The sequence below is a fragment of the Lathamus discolor genome, chromosome 3, assembly GCF_037157495.1.
Source record: "Lathamus discolor isolate bLatDis1 chromosome 3, bLatDis1.hap1, whole genome shotgun sequence".
NCBI classification, from domain to species: domain Eukaryota; kingdom Metazoa; phylum Chordata; class Aves; order Psittaciformes; family Psittacidae; genus Lathamus; species Lathamus discolor.
Window position 1 is genome coordinate 96,873,041 of NC_088886.1, and position 25,291 is coordinate 96,898,331.

Consider the following 25,291-nt stretch of genomic DNA (forward strand, 5'->3'; position numbering starts at 1 on the left):
CTGACAACTGTGACTCAAATGTCATCACAGAAAGTGATATTTCAAGTGGCAGGGTGGGATTAGAAAACTGCTGAAGATTTGTCAAAGGAGAAGTAAGTACATAATTTTTAGATAAGTGATTTGTCTACTCTAAACCACTTCCGCTGAAAAGACAGGCAGCTTAAAAGAGAAACTTACACTGGTACGCTAGAAAGAGCGTTTAATTGCAGAGAGGGAAAAAGTCAATCCTCTTACTTATGGTGGTATTTAGGGAGAAAAACATAGGATACTGGGTAATAAAAGTATATGGAAATAATAAAAATATTTTTCCCGCAGATCAGATTTCATTGAGGCTTGTATGAGGAAGCAGTCAGTCTTAATATCTGGGACCTTGCAACTGCCTGATATGTTCTTGTTGGTGTGTCTTTTCAAAATATGAAATACCACCATGGTAGCTTATGGATTTTGTAAATCTAGTAAAACCTGAAACAAGCACAAAATTGTACATTCTGTGTCTGTTTGATATTGACTTACAGTCAGTTATAAATTTCATTCACATCCCCCAAGTCTGTACTCAGTGCAGTTACATTAGTAGGGACTTTGGTCCTTGTTTGGGATTATCAACACACTTCTTTACTGCTTTGCTTGTCCTCTATACTCCTGCTTGCTGTTACCTCTTCTGCCAGCCCAGCTGGATAATTTACTGCTCTTTAAATCATCCATCCACTCTGAAAGGCGATAAAAACAGTTGTAAGAGGTTCTGTACTTTTCTGCGACTGAATCTCAGATTTGGTCAGGTGCAATGGGAAGTACATTTTCTGCCGGCAGCCCCGTGGGTCCACCTTGCTCTCTGAGGACCTAGCTGAAGGCCTGCCCTCTGTGTACGCACAGCCCACCCGCTATGGGCACCCGCCCCACACTGTGCTTTGTACCACCTGTAGCAGCCATGTTGTCAAGAGTCTTCCTTTGGTCAGGCTGGTGCAGCTCTGAGGTTGCCCAAGTGTTACGGAGGATTTGGTTTGCAATACTGTTTAGTCTGACAGCTGAGGAGAAAAAGCAATAACCCAGTCTGACAGGCTGACCTTGAGCTCATCACACGTCAGGAGTGGAAGTTAGGGGAAAAGCACTTACATTTACTTGTTTGAAGTGGATTCCCTGGGAATAAAAAAAAAAAAAAAAGAAATTTGACAATGCTTTTTTTTTTTTTTTTTTTTTTTTGTGGAATAATTTTTCGGAGAAGAGCTGGTCTTTGATATCTGTGATAGTTTGTTGCTCCAATCTGTCATGTTGCAGACTCTCGCTGCTAAGGTGTTTGTGAAGCACACTGAAGTGACGTGTAAGCATGGCAGGGAAAGCTGGGGCCAATTTTTCTCTGAAGGAATTTTGCTGGGGAGCCGGTATTTTTTGTTTGATCCCTCCTTTTTCGCTGTCGTGTTTTGTTTGGGTTTCCCCTGGAGCCTGCAGGCTGGCTGGCTGATCTGCGAAAGGGCCGGGTGCGCCTTTAAGAGGTGGAGGTACTTCGTGCAGGTTGTGCCGGGGAAGGAAGTGGCTCCCCACCGCAGGAGGTTGGCAGGAAAAGGCTGGTGTTCGGCTGGCCACAACTTAAACTGCCAGTTTTCCCTCTGAGAGGGAGCGAAAAAATTGTCACATTAGCTTCCTGTTCTGCTCTTTTCTTTGACACTGACAGCTGAAACCCTGTCCACTAAAGGTTGCGTTGTGGTACATTTTGATCTGTGAAACTTGTTTAAAACTCCTCCCTGGGCAGCGCTGAACTCGGAGTGGCATGGGAAAGGGTGATGCTGTTCGGGGCAGTGGGCGGCCGGCTGGCGTGCAGGTCTGAACTCATAAAACCTATTCCAAGCGTGAGCCCGAGCAAGACAGTGCCGGCAGCAGCAGCGGCTCCGGCCGGCAGCCCCTGACTGCCTGCGTGCCTCAGTTTCCCTCGGCCGCCGGCTGTCTGCGCCGAGCGGGCTCGTTGCGCTCCCCGCGGACGCGCCCCCGGTACTGGTCGCCCTCGGCACTGCAGCCAGAGCCGCCGGGCCGCCCGCCGCGGGCCCGGCCCCGCCGGTGCCTCCTGCCCGGCGCGGGGCGGCGGCCGGTCCGGAAGGAAACTCCCGTCCACGGGGGCTGCCCGAGCAGGGGCTGCTCCGCCGCCACCGGGGCTGCTCCGGACGTTAATTAGCATGACTAGTTTGATGGATTTAGTCAACAGCATTCAGCAAACAGGGTAGGGGGGAAACAAGTGCGTAAGGTTTCCCAAATCTTAAGACTTTTGAGCCCCGGTGCGCTCAGCGGTTTGTTACGCGGACTCGAACAAGTGTTGCTGCCAATTAATTGATCGGGGGGATTTATTTTAGTATTTTGGCTGGGTGCCAGAGAGAGAGGCTTTGTCCTCGCGTTTTAAGCACCACCCCTCCTTGCAAGTTTGAAATGTGAGCTGCCTGGGTGTATTTTTTTTTTTCCTCCTCTCTTTCTCTCTCTTCCTTCTGGCAAAGTGGCTGCGTGTGCGTGCGTGTGTGTGTGTGCGTGCATGAGTATGGGAGAAGGAGGGAGAGGTGTAATGGGAAAGCAAGAGATGGATCACTAGAGGCAGAAAAGAAAACCATCACTATCAGTAACATGCAGCTGAGGTGAGATTTTTCTGAGTGTTTGATTTTCTTAAAACCCTTTCAGAAGATTTAAAGCAGCCTTCTGCCATGCTGTGTGCTGAAGACGTTACTCCTAAGCAATGTCATAGGGATGCTTACATGTATATTGCCGGTTTAGGTCTGTTCGCGTACGTGTGAAGTTTTAAAGCTTAACCTGATTCTCTTTATTGTCTCTAGAGGGTTGTAGCTTGAGCACAAATAGCCTGTTGGCAAGTACGGCATGAGCCCATTAGCAAGACTCCATCTGTGATTGGTTTTGCCTGGAAACCGGGAGACAAGCAATGAATAATTGATGTGTGTTGTGCAGTAGCTGGACAGGCAAAGAGGAGAGAGAGAGGGAGAAACAGAGCAGGGTGCCCTCAGAGGGGGGAGAGCGAACAAGCTTGAAAATAGCTACTGGCTGCCTTGTGCCGAGATGAAGGCAACCCCGACTGCCTTTGTTCTGCACTGGCTGGGCTCTGCCTAGAAGTGTTCGCAGACATCTGTGGCCTTTCTCTGCAGCAGAAGGGAGGCAGGCGAGCCGAGGCGGTTGCAGAGGAGGACTAGGCTTTTGAATGAGATGTAACTTGGGGGTAAGTTGGCTTCCTCGGCGGGAGGGGGGCTTTGCGTGTGTGAGTGGCGACGCGAGTGTGAGTGTGTGCGTTGTCGCCTCGGGCTGACTGGGAGAGCGTGAGTGTGTGAGTGTGTGTGCGCCGGGCGGGTGTGTGTGCCAGCGCGAGGGTGCATTGTGGGTAAGGCAGTGCTGCATGTTGTCACAGGGATGGCAGGCAGCAGGCAGGGAAACTGGGACGGGTTCGCACGCAGATGCGGAGAGAGATTCGGAGCTGCGAGGAGGAGATTCACGGTTTGCTCATTTAGCTGGACTTTACCATATTGCTGCTTTAGGGGGTGAGCCGCTTACATCTCACGAGAATCTTGCTTCTATCTGCCACCATAAAACCAAATTGCAACAGCAGTTATCAGTGGCATTTTCTCCAACTTGATCCTGCCTGGCACTGTCAAAACGTGAGGAGCTGTTCTGCGAACAGCAGTGGCAATACTGCTGCCACCATTTCATTTTTGCTGCCTTTATGAAGACCTTGCCATGCAGAACTCACATCTATGGCGAGCGGTCTCAAAGAAGATCCCAAAGAAGTATTAGACTCAGTGTCAGTGCAGAGTATTCAAGTTGACGTGTTTGCCCCTTGTGCTGAGTAGTTACAAGTTTATCTGTTTGCCTGTGTAAAAACCAAGGATATATTTAATTTGCATAAGATTTATGGAGTTTTCAGGAAGTTTCAAAGTAGTGCTGCCAGACTGGAATTTGGAATGCGGGTTTATGTTTTGATTTAGTTACTTGGGTTAAAGCAGATAATAACGTAAAACTGAATAAAATGGTGTACGTTAATGTACAACAAAAATGAAAGGCAAGGAATGTTCGCACCTTTGACGTTGACAGCATGGTTTGTTGGGGGAAGAGACTTGCTGTTGTAGACAGCAGCTCTTGGATCAGTAAAATCACTGCATAAGATGGAATAGACTTTGCCTAAAGTAGTGTCAGTGATCCTGTGTCCGCTGAAATCACTATCAAAATAAGTATTGACTTCAGTCATACAAACTAGTTCCCCTGAGTTCAGATGCACCCATTGTAAGATCTGGCTGAAGATCCCATAGCATCTGTCAACTTTTGATGAAATAAATGCTCTCAATAGACAGCCCTCATGGGGTGAACTGGCCAGTTCGAATCCCCTTTTATGACAACAACATAGCTTGTCTTGTAAAATTACAGAAGATGATGTTGACTCTGCAAACCTGTATGTTTTGGAGAGAAAAATTACTGTGGAGACATTATTTTGTTCACGAAATCATGTCTCAATCAGGTTAAGGGAACCAGGTCATTCATTAGGCTGGAGTGACCTAAGAAAAACAATGGCTGAAACATTACCTGGATTTTGAGTACATAAAATTGAGATCCAGCTAAAACTGTTCTAAGTTAACTAATATTTCCTTTAATTTGTTCTCAAGTTAGAACTTTATTACAATTACATTGATAAAGTAATTAGCAGCAGCTAATCATGCATATAAGTAGAAGCTCCTCTCAGTCAAGTAATAGCATGTCTCCTCTGTGCTGTCACTGATCTGCTAAGCAGGATTTTGTTCCTCTTTTTGCTTAGCACTTAAATCAAGATGGCAGCTGAAGTGCAGTAGAACTTGTGAACAAAAGTTTGGTTTTATGTAAATTTATTTCAGAATAACTCAGTAACGCTTCAGTTTGAGTTTAAGCCAACAGAAGAGTGTTACCAAAGGCTCAGTTTTGAATTTATTACTTAAATTTTGATTTTTGAAAAAATTGCTTAACTTTAATTTGATTCCCACCCACCCCAGTTGTACCCCCTTCTAGAAGAGCCATCAGAAAATCTATGGGGAAATATGTCTGCAAACGCAGTGAGATTTCTCTTGTAAAGTCATCTGAATGTGCAAGGTATGGTTTCATGGTAGCAATTGAAAATATTGATCATAAGAGAGATTTGAAACTTAAGCCTTTAATCTTGTGTAGGCTGCAGTAGAATGGGCACAAATGTCAAATCTGTGCATGTCATTGTCTCAGTGGTCCTTGCAGAAGTGTTGCTTCAGTGAAACACATGCGCTCTGATTGGTATTTCTAGTGCCAAAAGTAGCAGTTAGGCCTGTAACTCTTATGCCGGATGCTTCAGGAGCACCCAAGAAAGCTTGTCCCCGTGTACTGCACAGAGGACAGCTGTTGGATACAAGGCAGAGAAATGTGCAAATAAACAGAGAATAATAGAGGATACTTTGGGTTCAAATAAGAAACAATGTGTTGTTTACAGGTATTTCATCAATTACAGTGAGATGATTTAGAATGGTCTGGCAAGACAGGCCTGCTTTTGCCATGAAAAATCAGTATAGTAATTAGATTGAGGCTCTGAATCCAACCTCCCAAAGCCCCCCAGATTAAAAGATGTGTAACTAAGACAAGAGAGTAGTGGTTTTATGTGTCACAAGGTAAGCTGAGGACGCAGCAGTTCCCATGTTCTCCTCAGTTGTCACTGGATCTGTGACAACACAAGGCTGCTTTCTCATGACCAGGACGCCAGCAAAAGGGACGTTACTGATCAACAGCAACGAAAAATCTTACTGGAGTACAGCTGACAAAAAACAGCACTCTATGAGATTTTGTAATTGTGATTCCTTTTTTACTTTTACAGCGAGGGAAAAGAGAATATTATATTAAACAGCAAAATTGCTAATCAGGGAAGGAGCTGACTGGGGGAAAACAAACACAAAACCTTACCATGTGGGACATTGCTAAAATGGTGTTCCAGAGATCTCAGCGAAGATGCTCTCTGGTTTTGTTCCTCTCAGTTTGAGAACAGAGACTGCCCACAGGAAATACCTTCCTCTGAGGCTGCTCTGGCGAGTGGCACTTCTGTTTTGTCTTGGGTGGAACAAACAGAATAAGCTGCAGTTAACAGACAGCCTTGAGACTGCTATTGAGCAGCTGAGCAGCAAGGCTTTGCTCAAGGGGAAAAAAAAAAGTGGGGAAAAGTGGCTTCCTCCCAGTCCTGCTCAGCTATTACTGCACTGTAGTTCAGAGCTATCCCAGCTAGAGATGGGTGATCTAATCTGGGTGTCAGAAGCCTGGCTGAGTAGCTAGTGGATAGCTGTGCAGGCTGAGTGGATATGTTTCTGCCTCCAGTACCTTGCAGGGTACAGCATGTGGCACAGCATAGGCATATCACAGCGATTTTAAAAATACTGCTGTAAGAAATGACCCCACTGCCTGTCCTCTAAATTTCCTACCTTGCTCTGGTGGTGTTCCTTCTACTGCCTTTGCAGAAGAAACCAGAAGGTTCTGTGAAAAAAGCATTACACGTGGCATCTGTTTCACTGGAGTGCGGAGTTACTGATCTTTTCTTTGGAAACAAACAGATCCTTATAAAGATAGCTGAAAGCTAACACGCTGGAAAAAATATATTGTGTTAATATCTTTTGGCTCTTCTAGTGTCAGGATAGGGACAAAAACTGCACCAGGTATACTTGCTTCTGAAGTGCTTTAGCAAAGGGATGTTTAGGTATACAAAGTTCAAGAATTAACTAAAAATCAACTTCCTCAATACTGAAACAATTTGAAGTTACTGAACAAAACCTTTTAAACCAGAATGTAAAAGGATAAGCCAGCTTTCAAATGAAATGGATGCTTCAATAATTATCAGAGGTACACCAGTGTGCAATAAAGCAAAGCAGTGATAGCTTTTAAGACATGGTGATAAGTGCGTATCCGTTCATCATCAATGAGAAAGCAGCCAGCCAGTCTGGCACGTATGTAGTCCTCTCACTGAGGACTCAATAAGGAGACAAGAGAAGCCCAGAAAGAACACTGGTTATTTGCCCTGGTTTCAATTGGAAGTTGCCTGAATAATTTTTTCCTTAAAATCAAGACAAGATATAGTTATAAAATGAGTGACACTGGGGCAGTAATTACTTCAGCAGTGTGGGAGGCTGCCACTCAGCCTGTCTATCATAAATATTATACATTTCTCCAGTTCTTGACCTGGATCATTCTCAAATGTCTTGCATTCCCTGGAGTGTGTTACTAATCCTGACTCTGAGCTCGTTGGGGCTCATTCTGTTGACAGTAATCCAGTGCCACCAATGGCAGGTTTACCTATTCCAGAAGAAAAAGAAGTTAATTTTGTTCTCAGTTGTCTTTATTAGTACCCGTCAAATGTTCAGGCACCCAGCTAAGCTCCCAATTGATGTTGTTTGTTGTAACTAAAGTGCAGGTCTCACCAGTTTGATGAATAACGTTTAACATTTTTTAATCAACTTCTAATCCTCTAACTAAATGTTCTTGTTAGTAGTTGGGGTTCTTCGTACCTCCTCGGTGCCCGTTATGTTTCTTAAATCTCTTAAATATCAGGAGGTAGGCAAGCTGGACTCCTGTCTGTGTTGGCATCCTGAAAGGACAAAATGCCACCATTTTTTTGTAAATACCGGCTCATTAGAATGCTATTAGAAGATAATGTTAGAATACCTGGATGTGTTCCTTCTTTTGCCTGCTTATCGTTAAAACTATTTTGAATGGATTTTCAAAATCATTCTGACCCAACTTAGTTACAAGTGAAGTGAGTAGAGCTGCAGCAGAAGCAGAACTAGGGCAACCTGGGATGCTCATAAAAATCACTTCTATGCTTATTCTGAGTATCTTTTCTTACTCAAGCCCAAGACGGTAACAGAGAGCTAATGTGAGATTGTCATAGACTCTTCAGTACTCAATTAGCTCTGCTAACCAGCTTTACCGATGTGTTGTTTGTTTTAGCGATTAAACATATTTAACGTTTTATTAACAACCTTTTTTCTCCCTTAGTAAGGGTAGGGGAAAAAAAAAAGTACCAAAGGCTGTCTCTGCCACTTTTGCCACTTACTTATCCATATTCTAGCCAGACTTCAAAGGAAGGTGTTAACAGTACTTTTACTGTCTTATCTGCTGACACTATCCAACTGTTTAAAAAAGTTGAGTTTTTCAAGCATAGGCCTAACACCACGGCTTTCAGAGCAGCCTGTCATGATTTACTTATTCATACAGATTGCAGAGGCTTATGTAGTCTTGATCCTGCTTGATCTGCCAGCAGTATTTGCTTCTATTGATCACAGGCTGTTATTTGACTGCCTTGAGCAGCTTGTAGGTCTCCCTGGTTCTGTTAACGGGGTCTACTACAGATACTTCTCAGCATTCTCATTTTGTTGCTGTCGATAGTTTTAACCCCAGCCCTACCACTCAAGACAGATGTGCCACAGGGTTGTGTCACACCCTTTGTGTTTTTTTATAAGTTTGGTAATACCTTAGTGAGTTTTGGCAGTGTAACTGGAGTTCTGTCCAGATTTGGCTGTTAGCTCTGATTTATAATGCATGTTTAGCAGTGCGCCTGTCTGTTGTGTTTGGTTGTAAGTACGTAAAGACTCGTCCTGTCATAGGTGTAATAAGATGGCATATTTTTGTAAGTAAGCACTGGTCCTTCATGTTCCTATGTACCTTTTCATCCATATACATTCCTACTGTTTTTCTAGCAATAGGGCAATTAAGAGGTTAATCTGAAAGAAACTTAAAAGCAATGTTGTCTCTTGCACATAGACAAGCACTGTTACGTTGTCCTCTTCCAGCCAGCTTTCCAAATGGCTATATATGTTTTCCAGCTATTCCTCAGTGTGGAAATACTTTAATTCCTTAATTGACCGGTTTACCTGAAAGTCCTTAAAGTGACTATCTAAAGTAATTTGTGGCTGCCAAGAAATATGCTTCATTAGGCAAAAGGTAGAATTGGCTGTAAATCAGAAATGTCCATGGTTTAAATCAGAAACTTTTATATGTTTTTTGTCCATTAGAAACCAGAGATTTTAATCTTTTAACTAAATAACTTCATGGCTTGTGAATATACTTTTAAGCTTTTGGAAAAATGGAAGCATATATGATCCTTGCGTATTTGTGTTTCTGGTTTTAGTATGAGGGTGGCCTTCTTTGAACATGCAGTTAAGCTTCTGCCTGTTATTGTTTGTGGCTCCTTGTATCGTTTTCATAGAAAAATGGCCCAGCAGATGGTGTTTGAGGAGAAAGAGGAGAGAGACAGTGGCTGACTCTTTGAACAAGTATTTGAGATGGAGAATTACGAGGACCAAGTGATTTTACTTGGAAGGAACACATTTAATAGATGATGACCCACTTTTCACCCTTCCATATAGATACTTTTGCATTTAGTGAGACTAGGATGCTGGCTTTCTGGCTTGCCTTGACATTCAGCAAACTGTCTCTATGTCTACAAAAAATATCAGGGCAGGATTTATTCTCTCATAGAGAGCGTTTTGGACTTGGAGATTTAGTTGATCATTAGTATGTAATACCTCATAATCTTGGATTATGTATTTTGCTATAAGCAGAACAGAAGATATGTTTTATAATTTCTCCTATGAGTATGTTATAAGAGATCTGGAAAAGGATGTTTTAATGTCCCATCTCAAGTGTTGACTTAAAATGGCTCACTTGAAGCACTCACAAGTCATGTTGCAAAGGCAAAAAATGTCCTTCTTGTTAAATGACTGTAATCTAAAATGTTATAGAGAGCTAAATGATTTATTGATGTATCTTTCAGAGGCATTTACCTGCACCTGTAGCCAGCCCATTCCATTTATTTTGGCTTGCTGACAAATTAACAAGCTATTTGTATGTCAGACTTGGTCAGTAGTCAACTCCCTCCTCCTTACATATTGAACAGCTTTTAATTTAATTGTCTGTGGTGTTGGCAATTTATTACCAAGATAGATGTCGCTCAGAGGAGCTCGTATTTTTGTTGGTTTTTTGTTTGTTTGTTTGTGGTTTGGGTTTTTTTGCTTTGAAAAAGAAAATAAAAACTTGAAGGTTTATTTTTGAATTTGCTCATAGTGCCTTACAGAAGAGAGTATGTAGAAGAAAGCAGCTTTCAAGCCCTTTCCATACACAGAGGCAATGATCTCTGTGATAGCTTCCTTTCTGTTAAATAGTTTGGGATGTGAAATATTAGGTTTTATATTTAATGACTGGAATAAGCTTAACTCTGTGATTATGGCCGTTGTCATTGTATCTAGACACCTGTAAGGAATGAGCAATCAGAATTACATGTCAGAGTCGCAACTGCATAAATGTGTTGCATAAATACTCTCAGGCAGAGTTGAAGTGTGCATTGCCACCTGCAGTGATTACACTGCTGCTCTTGAATAAGTTTTGCGGGGGATTTAAGGCAAAATTATTGTGTCTTGCTAAATTATTTTACTTTTAGCTTAGACGCTCATCACAGTGAGGATCTGAGTGCTACTTTTCAAAGTCAGAATGCTATACTGTTACAAAGAGTCAGTGACAGGTTGCCTGACTCGAGCTGCCAGGATGTCTCCTGCCTTGCTGCTCCTCTGAGGCCCCACCACTGGTGTTCTCCAGCTGAAGAGAACTAGTAAAATCTATTGTAATTAATCTATTGTAATTAATCCGATCTTGTACTTTATGAACTTCATGTAACACATGAAATTTGAGCTTTGATGTAGCGAAGAGGATTTTCATGTCATGTGAGCATGCCTGGCACTGGCCATCCTGGCCACCCGATTCTGCTAGGGCTCCCTGGGCCTCCAGGTGGTGGAAAGACCCAGCTATTTTTTCCCCTTTTACAGTCATGGTTACTAGTTAATGTTGTTGGCACTGTACAGCTTGAAATGTTTTATGGTCTTACATCTGCTTAACCTTTAGTGTTTTCTGTCATCATCTATCATGACCTGGTGGCCTATGGTTAGTAAAATGTGCCCTTGCAGGCTGCCAAATACTGTAATGGAATTAGGCCTTTAAAATTATCATAACTGTCAAAGGGGCTTACAATCCTATAAGAGCTTTAAGTGGTTTCTTACCTCCACTTCAACACACATGTGACCTGGTTGAAGTGTTTTTTCTTGGGGTTTGTTTTTTTGTTCTGCTTTGTTTTACTTCCTATTAAAGTGGGGTGGAGGGGAAAAAAAATTTTCCTTGGCATATTTATAAAGAGTCTCCTCAGTTCTGTCCCAGATGTCTCTTTTTTGGCTCTTTTCTCTCTCTTGCACTTGCAGATTAAGCTCTGCAGATATTTCAGCAGGAACTTGTTCCTTTAAGTAAAAGAGTAAGGACACTTCGTTACATGCATTAGTCAGTCAGTGTGCACTGAGGGCTGACACAAGGCAGGAGGGAACGTCAGGCTTGCTTTGAGGGGGTTGAACTCAGCGTAATGCTCACAGAAGGTGCTGAACCGACACCTCTGGAAACAAATGTCCTCTGCAGAGTGTGTGGGAAGGGCAGTAACACTGTATAGTTAGTCATATTTACCAGCTCTGTGCCTTATCCTGAGCAGAGGATAGCACTAGAGATGTGAGCTGGTTTACCTTTCGCTAGTTAGTTTTCTTTTAACTGTGGAAATGGTGAAAGTAGTTTTGTAGCACCTTGGTGGTCACAGTGCCTGGTGGCTGTTAACACAGTGAAAGATTCTGTAATGTTTCTGACCTGAAAGATATTACATGTGCCACATCCAATAGAAATTGAAATGTGCAGTAGAGGAGGTAATTTGACCATGTGTCACACAGCCTGCAGCTGAGTTTGACAAGTCCCCTTTTCTGAGCCTGTTTCATGAGTCCCAACTTAGAGCAGTTTCCTGTCTTTGTGATGTTGTTGCATCTGAGCTGTTTGCCTCAAATTATTGCAAGTTGTTAATACTGCTTTTTTTAGTTAAAGGGTGATCTGATTTTGGCTGTTGAATCAGTGGCACGCTAACTCAGTTTCTTACCACCAGCAGGGTGACGCAAGGTGAAGAAAGAGAATAAAGCGAATAAAATGCTGCTGTTTGAAAATATGTCTGGTTTGAGACCTTATACATAAGTGATAGAGGGAAATGCACCGCAGCCATTTCATTTGCAAGGAAAAGAACTGTTACAGAGATTTTACATCTCCATGGTTCTCATATAGCGCAATTAAGCAAGGTAAAAGAATATGTGGTCCCTGCCACTAAACTGTGTGTAGGCATTCGTCCCATAAATAAAATTAACTATAAAAAAAAGAAGGTTTGGATTGCCTGAGGTGACATTAATTGGAATTGACGATGGAACAAATTGGCTTCTGAGCAAGGAGGACAAATAGTGAAATACCCATCCTCCAAGAAAAGTAATTCCTGTTTCAGTTTTTAGAGCAAGTGCAGTCAATGATAAATCTTGACCTGGAATGCTCCAAATGACCATCCTACAGTGGTGAGTGTACTTCTCTTTTCTTTGGCATACAAATCTCAAGAATCTTCCAGGGCCCCCACTGCACTAAGCAAGAAGAGATGGAGGTGGAGGAATGAAATCAGTCATCAGGCAGCTCTGGAGAGTGTCAGGAGATGGGCTGTCCCTTCTGATCCAAGAGCTTGAGTATATTGATGGCTAATATTTTTCCTTCACAACAGTCTAGTGAATGATCTCATCAGCTGTTGCTAGCAGATGCAAGAATGATGAGCTTGTGGTAGCAAGACAGACATTACACTGTTTTCTGTGCTTGTCTTGGGATACGAGTGACAGACATGTCATCAACAGTTTTCTTTTTGAATAAAATTGGCCACAGCATTTTGAAAAGGTTCAAAGTAGATTAGAATTAGTTGCTTAGTGGAGGGAGAGAAGAGGACCCCTTCCCAGCAAATGCTTCCTTTTGGTGAAAGTTTGGGATTCTTTCCGGGAAAATGGATGTTTAAAGGCTGATCAGCTGTCTTAAGAGGATGTACCTGAACTGTGGCTGTTTCTAACTTCATTACAAAGACATAGTAACACCTTGGAAAAAATAGAGAGCGATGAATGTCTCCTTTTAGTACTCACTGTTGTTTATTTAGCACGAAGACCTCAGATACATACTTTTTGATGGGTTTTTATTAATCAGGAAGAAAAAAAGCAGTTTATGCAGTCAGGCAAGCAATGTTCCAGTGTCCAGATTCATCAGTCCTGATTCTCTGCTGTGTTCTTCTTAGTGCCAAGTCAAGCAAAGCTGATAGAGATCACTGGAAAATGGGCTGTCAGTGTTTAGGTTATTTAATCCTCAGTGTTGATTCCCAGTTGTGGCCGTTTCTGTTACTAGTACGTTTACTTTGAGCTTCCTACTTCTCAATTGTAAGTATCTCTCCTGTAGTTAGAACACATGTACATAACCCATATGAACACTCAGAGTTTGCCAGTTATCCAAAATATTGGGTGACAGATACTTTGCCCAAAATACGTGTTTGGTTTTCCAGCTGTGTACAAATTGAAAAAAGTGTCAGGATGCCCCAAATCAGGTTGAAATGAGGGAACTTATTTGAATAAGGCAGAGCCTGATCATAAAATAACACTGTATACGAGTTAAACATGTCTTGTTTTAGTGACGTCCTAAGTAGCAGCCTGAGTATTTCCTCTGCAGCTGAGTTCTGCCTACTTCCAGCTCTGAGTTTTATAGGTAATGGCACTTTCCCCTAACATTGCCTCACTTTTTGCTTCTGTGCCTGCATTTGAATAGTACCCTGACTATAAAAAAGTCTGACTGCAGTATGAAAGTTAATGTCCTAGTGTGAAAATAGTATTTATTATTCATTGTCTTTGGACTGAAATGTCTCTGTATTTGTGGATCTTCACAAAGCCTGTCGAACCACTGATAATTTTTCAAAAATCTCACTTTAGATAGCGCTTGTTGCCTTAAACTGAAGGGTAATCATGGCTCTTGGGTTCTTAGGTTTCAATCAGTGGAATCCCAATAACCCACCCTTCTAATTTATGCTACTTCAAGCTGTTGTACAGCTTCACTCGTAGTATTTGGCAAATTTTTCATAATTCTTCAGAGGACTTTAGATTGCTAACAGACTCAGGCATTTCAAAAACGTTTTTACCAGTTGTCACCATCTGAAACTGGAATCTACAGCTGAGTTTTCCCATTGTTTGCCTAATCTGTTTTGAGATCAGTTTTGCATGAATCAAGGACCCTAGGGGGAAAAAAAAATAATCTAAGTGGCTCTTTCCAGAAGCTTCTGCTGCAGATTTCATTGATGATTAAGATGGTTCTTGCCTGTCCTTAACTCCCCTTTTTCTTCCTAATTACACTAGAGAGTGAAGATTGTGTTACATACCGCATGAGTGGTAGTATCTACTCATACCAGTATTGAAACAAGTGGCAAAATAAATCATAATCAGATTTCACCCAGTGATGCTAATTTCTCTCAAAAGCTGAAAAGTAGCTCTACCTGTGTAGGAAATAGAATAGACATGTGTTCTGGTTTGACAGTACTATAAGTAAGCAGGGAAAAGATGAAAAAGAGGCAGGGCAAGAAAAGGTTCCCAGACCAACAATTCTGTTGTAATTATGGAATTACTAACATTTTCAATGTTTAAACTTTGACTACTATAAATGAGCTGTCAGACCAGTAACTTCTGCCTGCCCTTTACAAGCCCTTCACATTTTCCCATAGAGCTGCATATGCTTCCCATTTCCTAATCTGAACTCTGAAAGTCTACCTACTCTCTACTGAACTTCAGTTTTACATGACATGAGAGGCATGCAGCTTTTAGGAGATAGTTTGTTACTTGCTTTCAGTGATTTGTCTGAAACCTGGAAGAAAGGCATTAAGCAACCACAATAAGGAATTTTGTGGAGTAAGGATGAGATCACCTGAAGTGAGATCTGCACATAAAACTTGTGTGAACATGGAAATGTCATTAAGGACTATGTTTATTTACAACCCTCCATACAGGCAAAAGTGCCAGGGTAGGTATAGTTCTATAACAAAAATGGCCTTTTGCTGATGCAGCTTGTTTCACTCAAGGAATTAGTATAAGCTATAAACTAGCAAGATCACTTTCCTTTGCTGATACAAACTGTATTTGCAACAAACACATGTATCAAACATTTTGAGGGTGGTTGTGCTGACAGAATGTGAAAATGGTCGCAAGGAATGGAAGAGGCAGGAAGCAAACTTCTGGAAGTACCTACATCTCTTAATGTGTATACAAGCTTTCCAGCCTTTTCACTAAGCACTTTTTTATAGGTGACACTCGTTTGTTTATCCCATACTGCGTATTCAAATTCAGATTGTGCCTTGAATTAGTGTAGTTGGTATGAAGATGCATTGGTAGCGTATGAGGTTAGTTGAGGTGCATGTTCTAGCAAATTTGTTTCCAGAGACTCCCTCCTGGATGTTCTTTAGTGTCTCCCTCTGAAATAGCCCTCTTCCTCATAGCATCTTTTTTTCTTTGTGTCATGGATCATCCATGAGTAACTGTAAGCATGTGTAATCTACAAATTCTGTGCAGGGAAAAAAGGCTGGCTTTTGAAGATTGGTAGGCAGTTGAACTACACCAAAATGTCATATTCTATATGCTTGTTCATGAGAGTCATCTTGGCATTATGGAAATGCAGAAGTAAGGCTTTACTCCCTGAGAAGTATTTTTAGGATCAGTCTAATGCAGATCTGTATGTAATTTGGAGATTTCCGTCCAGAAGGGCTTGATCCCATCCCGAGTTTCATTTTGAGTTCCAGGTTCAAAGAACTATCAAAGAAATCATGAACTCAGTTTAAGTGGGCTTGACTTCGTTAACAGCCATGTCTTTCATATTCATCCCTGAATTTGCAGTTGCCCAGAACTGTTGACCAGAATGTATGCCAACCCCTCTTGCTCTTTCAGCAACCTCAGCTGTGTTTTCTTTGATAATTTCCTGAAAAAGCAGTTTAGCCTGGTTTTGGCATAAAAATATTCAGCTCTAACTCTGGGTGAAAACTTTTTCATACATTTCCAAGAGCTTTTTTTTTTTGCTCTTCCATGCAGCTACCTGCCCTTTGGAAAGAAATTGGGACTTGCCAGAGCAAGGCATTTCTGCAACTTGAGCAACTTCTGTCTAAACCACATCTGTAAGCTTTTTGTAAATGAATTAAAACACAGTTATTATGCCTTTTACACCAAAATTGATGTGGTCCATTTCTCCAGCCAAAAGGTCTTTAACTGTATTTGGGAGATCTGGTCTAAGATAAACACTGCTGCTGGTCTTCTTTTTCTAGTGTTGGTTTGCCTCTGTAGAAATGTGATTGTTTTGGGGTTTTTTTTACTTATCTTTTAGGTTTTGACAAATAAACCAGTATTTGGATCAAATGACAGTAACATGGGGCAGCCTTTATCCATGTACTGGCAAGTTAAGTAGTAATTATTTCTAGCATTTGATAACTGCTAGTCTGGAATATCATGTTTAGCCTCTTTAAATGTCTTGTTAATCCAGCAGTAACTGTCTGTTGATGTTACAGTTCAGTGAATTGAACCCATGAAGTGTTAATCCAGTGATTGACCAACCTCTTACTCAAGGTGGGACTAGAATTTCTCCTTATGTGGAGCCAGTTTGCAGAGCAGTGTACTTTTCCTGCTTGGGGAAGCCTGTGCTGAGCTCTGAAACATTTGTCAATTCCACCCTATTGAAACACACTGTTCGCGTGCAGGCAGGGAGCCACAATACAGGTTACTGTGGTTATTTTGCTATAGGTAGGTTTTGTATTTGAAAATTAATTGTGTTTTCATCTGCATGTTGGCTACTTGAAATAAAAACTTAGAGTAAAAACAAATTAGTAATTTGGTTTGGTTTTAATAATTATAGAATTCACCTCTTTATGATAAACTGAATTCTTTAATTTCTGTTAATGACAAAAGTTTCTATTTTCATTGAAACAGAAGAAGTAGGAGAATATAAGTTCAGGCAAAACCTTATAGCTGCTGTCCTACAAAAAGCTCAGATTAGGTGAAATGTACCCAGGACTGGGACCTGCTGTGTGTGAATAACCAGCGCATGTGTACACTCTCTCAATAATATCTTTTCTCTCTGCAGAAGGATTGGGTCTGTCAGCAGGGAAGATGTGTGGTCTCTTTGGACTGCATAAGCAAAGGTGCTCTCAGTAATCCAATACCAGAATAAACAGTTCTAACATCCAAAACATAAGCAGGATAGCTCAAGTCCATGAACACAGGAATAACAAAATGCCAATACAAAAATTCTGATAGGCAACATGCCTGAATCTGATGTCAGTCAGGTGAGAGTTAAAGAAGGTATTTGGTACAGGTGAGGGTGTCTAATAGCAGTTTTGAAGTTCACATGTGTTTTTTGCTTTACAGACCTGTACCTGGCAAGAGTGGTTGACTTTGAAAAGTTCAGCAACTAAATCTTTGGGGAATTGAAGTGATATCAAAATTATGATTGTCTTGAGTTTGAGAATAGGTTTCCAAGATTTCTCTTTTGCTGAGGGAAAGGGCTGCCCAATGTAATGGTAGGTCTGTGCACATAGGCAGATGAGCAAATGTACCTGCCTGACTTTACTGCATGACAGCTGTACCCATTAGTCTGCATTTGCTGTCTCAGTATCTCTGGTGCCATATGTTCTTTTTCTTTAAATAAACAGGTATATAATAGTTAGGACAGATGGGAATAGCAAAATGGTGTAAGTAGAGGAATGATTTGGAACAAGACTCAAATGATTAATCTTGACACCAGTAGTCTTAACCAGTTTACAATAGAACTGAATTAGTACGTGCTGTACAGTTCCTTTCACTGACCCTGTCAGTAGAAAGGTATCTTTGATCAACTTGTAATTTTAGTTTCTGTCTGCTTATGACTCATTAGTGTTTGTATTTCCATCCTTTTTGAGTTTAGCGGCTTGTTATATTGCTTACTAATATGCTTCAAGGAGTGTTGCAGATTAGCTTTGTAGACAGTCTAGTCAGTCTCTGCCCCAGAGAGGCTCATGCAACTGTTTCTGTTTTATTTAATTTCATTTCACCAGTACAGACTCATTGAGGTAAATACTTTGTTTTTAAATGCCTTAGAAAACAATAGTATTGAAAGCATCAAATATAAACATGAAGGAATTAGCATTAAATTGCACTGAAATGGCAACTGGAAATGTAATTGTACAGACAGCTACTTTATAGCAAAAAATCCAAAAGCAGTCACATGATACATTGTTGAGTTACACAGATTTTATGCAAAATGATACCAGGAGTGTGTCAGAAGATTGGAAGGGGTAGGACATCCTTCTTCATGTATGCAGTTGGGGAGGTTCAGTTTCCCCTCTCAGGGAAACTCGGATTTTGATCTATTTTTTGATTTCTATTTTATCCTCAATTCTGAAGTCTAGGGGAGTTTTTATGTTATTTGTTTGGTAAAGAGCATCTTTGAAAACAGTGCCTATTACAATGAATCTGATCTTTTTCATTTTTGTCCTTATTTGCTACTTTTACAACATCTAGTAATGAACAAATAGAGCTCTAAAACATGAATGGGATTCTCAGTACTTGCTGCCTGCACTTGACGTCTTTCTCTTCTCCAACCCTTGGTGTTAATGAGCATTAGTTCGCATTGGTTTCCTGTTCTCATAATGTCTTTTAGAACAGATAGTCTTAAGGTTAAGGAGGACAAATGAGGAGCCTTAAAAAGGCCCTTTTATAGTTGCTTATCAGACCTTGATTCCCACATTGATAACATAAGGTAAGGATTTATGATACAAACACTGTTCTAGACTAGATTCTCCATGACTGGTTTTAGCCTGATCTATTGCTGCTGCTTGTGTATTTACACTTCTTCTTAAGGTATTAGGAGGTAATACCATATTGTGAATAAGATGTTAGAAGGCAATTTAGTATACACCTTACCATGTGTTGCTAGGAAGACAGAAAAATAGTTCCACTGGCCCAATTCAACACAATTTTGAAAGAGCAATACTGTGTTAGGTTCGCTGGGAGAAGGTAGGAAAATCCCAGATGAGCTGAGAAAACTCGAGTGAATTTACTGTGGGATTGTCTCCTTAATAAGCTACTTGGCTTTCCAGGGTGAAGCGCAGGAATAAACCCTTCACCATGGTATACCCAGCTGAATGAGGTGCAGGCCAGATTAAGTGGCCCAGTCAAGTCCTCCTCATGCCCACTGTAGGAAGCATATGTATGTGGAACCGGGGGTGCAGAGGGGGACTGAAAGCCTGACACAAAGGTCTGTGCTTCTACTCTGCCTAGAAACCAAGGGGTTGCTTTGTGGTGAAGAGGATGGTATCAGCATCCTTGGCCTTAGAAAACTAGTTGGAATCCTACCTAGCAGATAAAATCCCATTCCTGCAGTAGTTGTAGGTTTTGTCATTCAGCATGCTCAAGACTTTTACAGAGGAGTTCATTTTTCTGTTCTTGATTCTCCCATTTCTTGTGAATGAAAGAGAAACTGTTTAATAAAATTTCTCTCTCCAGTGCATGTGTTTTAGTTTCGACATGATAGCTAACAACTCCTGTTACACATTTTATAATGCAACCTTTAGGTTTAAAATGCTGCCTCAGATATGAAAATGAAGTAAGCATATTATCAATGAGACCTGCGCATACCTCTTGTCTTTTGGATGTACAATCTCTACGCATCATTGTGTTTCCTTCTTCACATTCTATTAATTTTTTATGAGCTTCATCAGAACTGTAAAGCACAAGCTGTTTTCATGTAGATGGTTTTTATGGTGACTAAACATTGGAGAGAGGAAAACAAATAATTGTCCCAATATACATATTGCCTGGGATGAACAGATTGATTTAAAATGCACTCCTTCAGTGCTTTCTATAGGCAGCAGGCTGGAATGATTCAGTTCTGATTTTCTGGCCTTCAGTTTGCTAATCCTCATCTTTCAGTTTTGTCATTTTTTGAGCTAAGCCTGTTGCCTTTTTAACTGATACAAGAAGTTTAAATGTGTTGCTTTCATTGTGAAGGAAAACACTGAATGGTGGAATCATTAGGTAAGAATAATTGCTGAGTCTTTTTTGAAGTTTGTATCCTACATTTCAGAAAATGACTCTTTTTTTCTTCTTTTTTTTCTTCCACTTTTGATCTTAGACATCACATGTGACAAATGCTGAAACTTGCTGTACTTCTAAGAACAAGAGTGAATGTTTAATGTCCATTTATGTCATTTATCTTTTCTAATGTCAGTGAGCATGTGTACATATAAATGCTTAATTTTATTTTGAGTTCCACCCTGTTCTTGGCTTCCTAAATACTTTGTCATAAGGATTTCGAGGAATTTGACTGCTTGAGCTATGTGAAGGAGAAAATTATAGTAAATTCCGTGTATTTGTTTCTGAATACTAGTAACATGATTTTGAAACCTTCTCTGCCAAGTGCATCTTTTCCATGAAGGTTGATGTTTCTACATTCCTCTTTTTATCAATAATATGGGTTTTTACTGTTTTCTTGTTCAGAAATGTGCCATCTGCAAATCCTGTCATCTTACTTTCAAACTCTTTTTTCAGAGACTGTGTGAATGCATTAAACACCTTTAATTTTTTGGCATTATTTTGATCCCCCTCGTATGTTAGTTGTTTGTCATACTGAGAACTGTTGGTTCTTGTTTGTCTTTCTGTTAAGGAGATCCAAGTGGGTGACAATGCTGTTTGCTGCAGATCCCGTGACTACTGAGTTCCTTGACATTCTATTGCCAGGGGCTTTGTCAAAGGGTCTTCCAAAGGGCAGTTAAGTTACATGAATAAACTTCATTTCAGGCATGTATTCATTGACACCTGGTTTACCTCTGTTGTATGTTCAGCTACATGTTTCTGGCTACTAAATTAATGTTAACTGATCTGAAAACCTTTAAACTGGGACTCGACACACTGTAGATGTTTCAGTGTTAAAGAAGTAGGATCAAATGGTCAGCTAACTCTGTCCACTATGAAGGACAGTACTGCTTGTTAACTGTTGCTTGCCCTGTTGCCGGTGTAGAGTGTAAGTAAATTATATCCTCTGTAATTGTAAGGCACATGGTAAATGGACCTCTTGTCTGGTGCTGTAACTGTCCATATTACCAAATGTTAATTGCTGCCCCTCTCCTTGCACAAACTTATCAAATCTGAGTTCCTAAGACTCAGATTTCATGTCAGCAATAAAAGCCTTGCAGGCAGAGTAAAAGCAGGGGCTTTGCTGACATTCTAGTGGAAGTCAGCTGTCTGCCTCTGTGCTCTGTTTTTATAAATATGGTACACAGCCTCATGATCCAGCAGATCAACAAGGTCAGTTTGAGAAAGCAGATAAAGTATTGTCTGCCTATTGTTTGCACCATGTTGGATAGATGGGCTCTGGCCATGTTGTGGGTATGGGAGGGGGTTTTTAATTCATCATGCTCTACTGTAGTCATTTGCACAAAAGATGCTTTTAAACGAGTAATGAGTGCTTTCCTGTTTGGCAGTTAGTTGAGCTGAACTTTGTGTCACAGCTCTTTACGATTCACTCACACAAGACCTAAAATAGTCAAGACTGGTAGGGGGGCAAAAAGCTCTGTCTGGCTCATGCTGTTTCTAGGAAAAGGGAGTCTTGGGGCGCGGGGGGAACCTGCAAAGACCTACAAATTATGCAGTGTTCTTGCTGTCCATGAATAGCTTCTCTTGTGAGTGAATGAGGCTGTATTTTTGGACTCGCAGACAAAGCAACTTTTGCTACAACTGGCTTTTCTCCAAAGCACACTTTCTGTGCTTATTCTGTGTATTTTTATTATTATAAAAATATAATAATAGACAGCCTGAAAGTGATCTGAAGGCTTGAGTCAAACATCCAGGGTCCATTTAGTCTTGTATGTAGCAGTATTGCAGATCATATTCTGGGCAGTGAGGCTCCACTGAGCCTCTCAAGCAGAGAGCTTCTCTGTTTTAGCAGAAATTTTGTTCTCCAGCTTCTTATCTTCCTCCTGAGAACTGCTTTATGCTTGCACAGAAAGTCAAAAGCAGAATCAAATTCAGATTTCTGACTGTTACACTTTACCTTTCACTGCACCTTGTAAATAAGACTATAAAATTGTACAGTTTCATCCTGAATTAAGGTCATTAATGTCATAGACATGGTCAGCTCCATTGAGCATGTGGCCCTCTGTGAGCTAATTTAAAAAGTCAGTTTGAAATACATTAAATTTATCTTCTGGAGCCAGGGGAGATCTGGTTGTGAATCTGGTACTGGCTTGCTTGGCTTCAATTTTGTGTCATGCTGCTATTTATTCCAGGTATGTATTCGTACCTTTGTGGTTTAGCCTATCTGACTTTCATGTCGGAATAAAACAACTTTGTTGCAGGTTTTTTGAGAATTTGTTGTTTTTAACGTTCAAAAAGCATGTGCAGTAAAATCTATTAAGATGGCAAAAATGACTGGCCTTTATAGAACATTTCTGATGTAATCTGGTTTTAACTACTGGGTGTTCTAATAGCTATTAAAACAAGTGTGTGTTTATCAATATTGGCATAGCTTTACAAGCTCTGTCAATCGTTTCTCAAGACATCTGCATTACAAAATCCAGCTTCCTGAGCTGTAAAAATTAAAAGATGTGTCACAAAATATTAAGAAACTGAAAGGTTTGCAAGATAGCACTGGTATTAAAAATGGTTGTGAAATTACATTCTTGTTTTAACAGTTGTAAATTGAGGATTCCTGCTTGGATGCTTAATATGGTCCCATCTCTGTGTCACTTGTCGAGTACTGCGAGAAGATTACTAGCAGACTTCACAGTACAGAGGCTTCACATTCAGGTGCCCATTCACTTAGGACAAATGTTTGATAGCCCCTTTCAAATGAGATGTTGACCTTGTTCCTGTTGGCAGTGCTTGAGGTGTATGGCTTTTAGCTTGATGTGCTGTAGCATCTGGAAACCGTTGTTGGTGCACAAGTAAGGAGACTGGGTTTCAGTGGATGTGAAGGCTCTCAAGGTCTTCAGCATTACTGGTCTCTCTGAACGAGGCAGGTGGATTAGTGATTGCATGAAGCAGGAGAAGCCTGTGATGAGGAGGTTGGTTTGTTTGGTTGTCTTTTTGAGCATTTGTCCAGTTAAGTAGAGGTTGTCATGTCAAAGAACATCACTGCTGTCACTATCATGAATTCATAAACTTTCATTTGTAAAAATAAAAACAAAAATAAAATCAGTCAGTGTCTTGTGCATGCTGGTAAGGGTTGGTGTGAGAATGTTACCATATGTTACAGATTGCAGGCACAACCAGAACTTACCCCATCATTGCCACCACCACAAAAATGCCTCCCAGGACAAAAATTGGAATTATGGACTGCCCCATAATGGTTCATAACACCTATGACGAGAAGAGGAAAGGGGATGTTGAAACAAAGTCCATACAAGATGCCCATTCTACAGTACCTGAGTTTCATTACTTAGGAAATTGTATCCAGAGAAGCCTGGTGTTTTGCGGGGTTTGGGGTTTTTTTGGTTTTGGCTGTGGGGTGGTTTTTTTTGGTGGGTTGGTTGTTTGTTTGTTTGTAGTCTTGTTTGTTTGTAGTCAAGAAGAGGCTGACCTGACCAGGGGCAGACCAAATAAGTAATCAGGCAGGAAACTTTATCAAGGTTTTATGCCAGTACTAAGCAGTATTGTAGTACCAAAGTTACTTCAGCAGCTATAAAGATAATTTCACCACTGGGTTTTTTGGATTTAAAGTGGTTGTCAGAGCATTTTTTAATTAGTTGTACATGGGCAGGTGATAACACTGGAACTCAGTTTTAGGTATATTTCTAATAAAGACAGGATTGGTAGGGCTCAGCATTGCTATCATGAGACTGGTTTTGGGTCCTTATCCTTTTGCTGGGTTTCAACAATTCAGGCTGAAACTTAATAAAAAGTATATGTATATGTGTGTATATATATATATATATATATAAACTACATATGTATTTCGGAGAACAGGCTAGGCCATTGTTTATGGAAAAACTTTCTACTGATGTTTTCCTTGCAGATAGTGTGTTTCCCATTTGGCAAAATGCTGGTCTTTGAGTAGCAAAGTCATCAGGGTTTTTTTGCCATTAAAAAAAAAAATCAATCCAGAGTTGGCTGTGTTGATGCGCAGCTGAATAACTGTGGTTTGCAAATGCTCACAAGGGACCTCCTTGGCTTAAGAAGAGAAGATCTCAGAAGACCTCCGCTGTGGCTGACCATGTTTGAACTGCTCCTGGCTTTGACTGCTAACCAGCATGTTCAGGCGCCGGTCCGACTTACCAGCTGAGCAGACATAGCCAGGCAGCACCAGTGAAGCCAGACCTCTTTGGAAGCTATTACGAATCGCACTGAAAAGGGAAATAGGTCATATTATCAGTGTCTAATCATAATAGTTTAGATTTCAGACACATAATATATTCTTCAGAAAAATTCAAGCATTTATACTAGCAGATCCTTTGTCCTGTGGTGCATGTCAGGGCATTTGCATGTTCTACTATCAAAATTATGAGATATTTCCCACCTGAGACAAGGTGGAACTGGAGAGATTGCTGAGGTGGACCATTTGGAATTTGTTACTGTTGAACTGATCCAGTATAAATTGAATGCTACTTACTTTAACTATGCAAAATGGAATACTAATTTGCAGGTAGTGAGGTAATAACCCAGCTTAAGTGTTAAGATAAACTATTTTTTTTAATTCTTCATAGTTAATTTTTCTAGTACAAGTAGGCTGTAAACCTTGAAGCCATTGTGATAACAGCTGAGGTGCTGGAATTGATTAGAATAACATGAAACAACATTTCGCTTTTTCCTTTAAGGATCAGGATTTTATGGGTGCCATTTACTCCTCCAGTTCCCTGCTCACTTCTTGAGTTAGCTGGTTAGAAAGGTGCACACAGAGGGCTGTACCTCCTTGCATCTCTCGTTTGTGGCCTGGAGCTGGTGTTTTTATGCAAGTAGTAAGGATTAGCTCAGATAGGCCTGTGTTCTGGCTCGCCTTTCAGTTGCTGAAGTGTCAGTTTATTCTAATCTAGACAGAATCCATCTTCTTTCTGAATCACAGTAACTGCTTAGAATAAGGGGGAGTGAAAGCCTGGTGTCATAAGCTTTTGGCCAAATACCCGAAGTGCTTGTGTACTTTTATACTTAGTCTCAGGTTCAGTCATCACTGGTTAGACTTGTATTTGTTTGTAACTGAAAAATTGGGTTAGTTGTAAATCCTCAAAAATCCCAATGTAATTACTCTGTAGGAAGAAACCACCATAGGTAACTTCTACACATGTAAAAATAACATGGGCTAATAAACATAAAATCATGGGAGTTGGGGAATTCATGGCCTGAATTGCTGCTTTCACTCTTGAGTGGACCTGCTGCAGGTTTAGCAACAA

At 40.8% G+C, this 25,291-nt stretch overlaps 1 protein-coding gene across 11 annotated transcripts in view; it reads left to right on the forward strand.

Annotated features, from left to right (window-relative positions):
- Positions 1 to 25,291, forward strand: part of ZMIZ1 (zinc finger MIZ-type containing 1) — a 346,192-nt gene that overhangs the window by 251,332 nt on the left and 69,569 nt on the right. The window contains exon 1 of one of the 11 annotated variants that reach the window (XM_065670725.1): positions 2,457 to 2,609. The exons of 7 other annotated variants lie outside the window; for them this stretch is intronic. The gene's annotated coding sequence lies outside the window, so the exon portion shown is untranslated. Of the gene's footprint in view, positions 1 to 2,456; positions 2,610 to 3,081; positions 3,200 to 3,395; positions 3,516 to 12,389; positions 12,408 to 25,291 lie in introns of those variants that run through there. 3 more of the 11 variants (XM_065670726.1, XM_065670729.1, XM_065670728.1) reach the window with 3 other exon arrangements.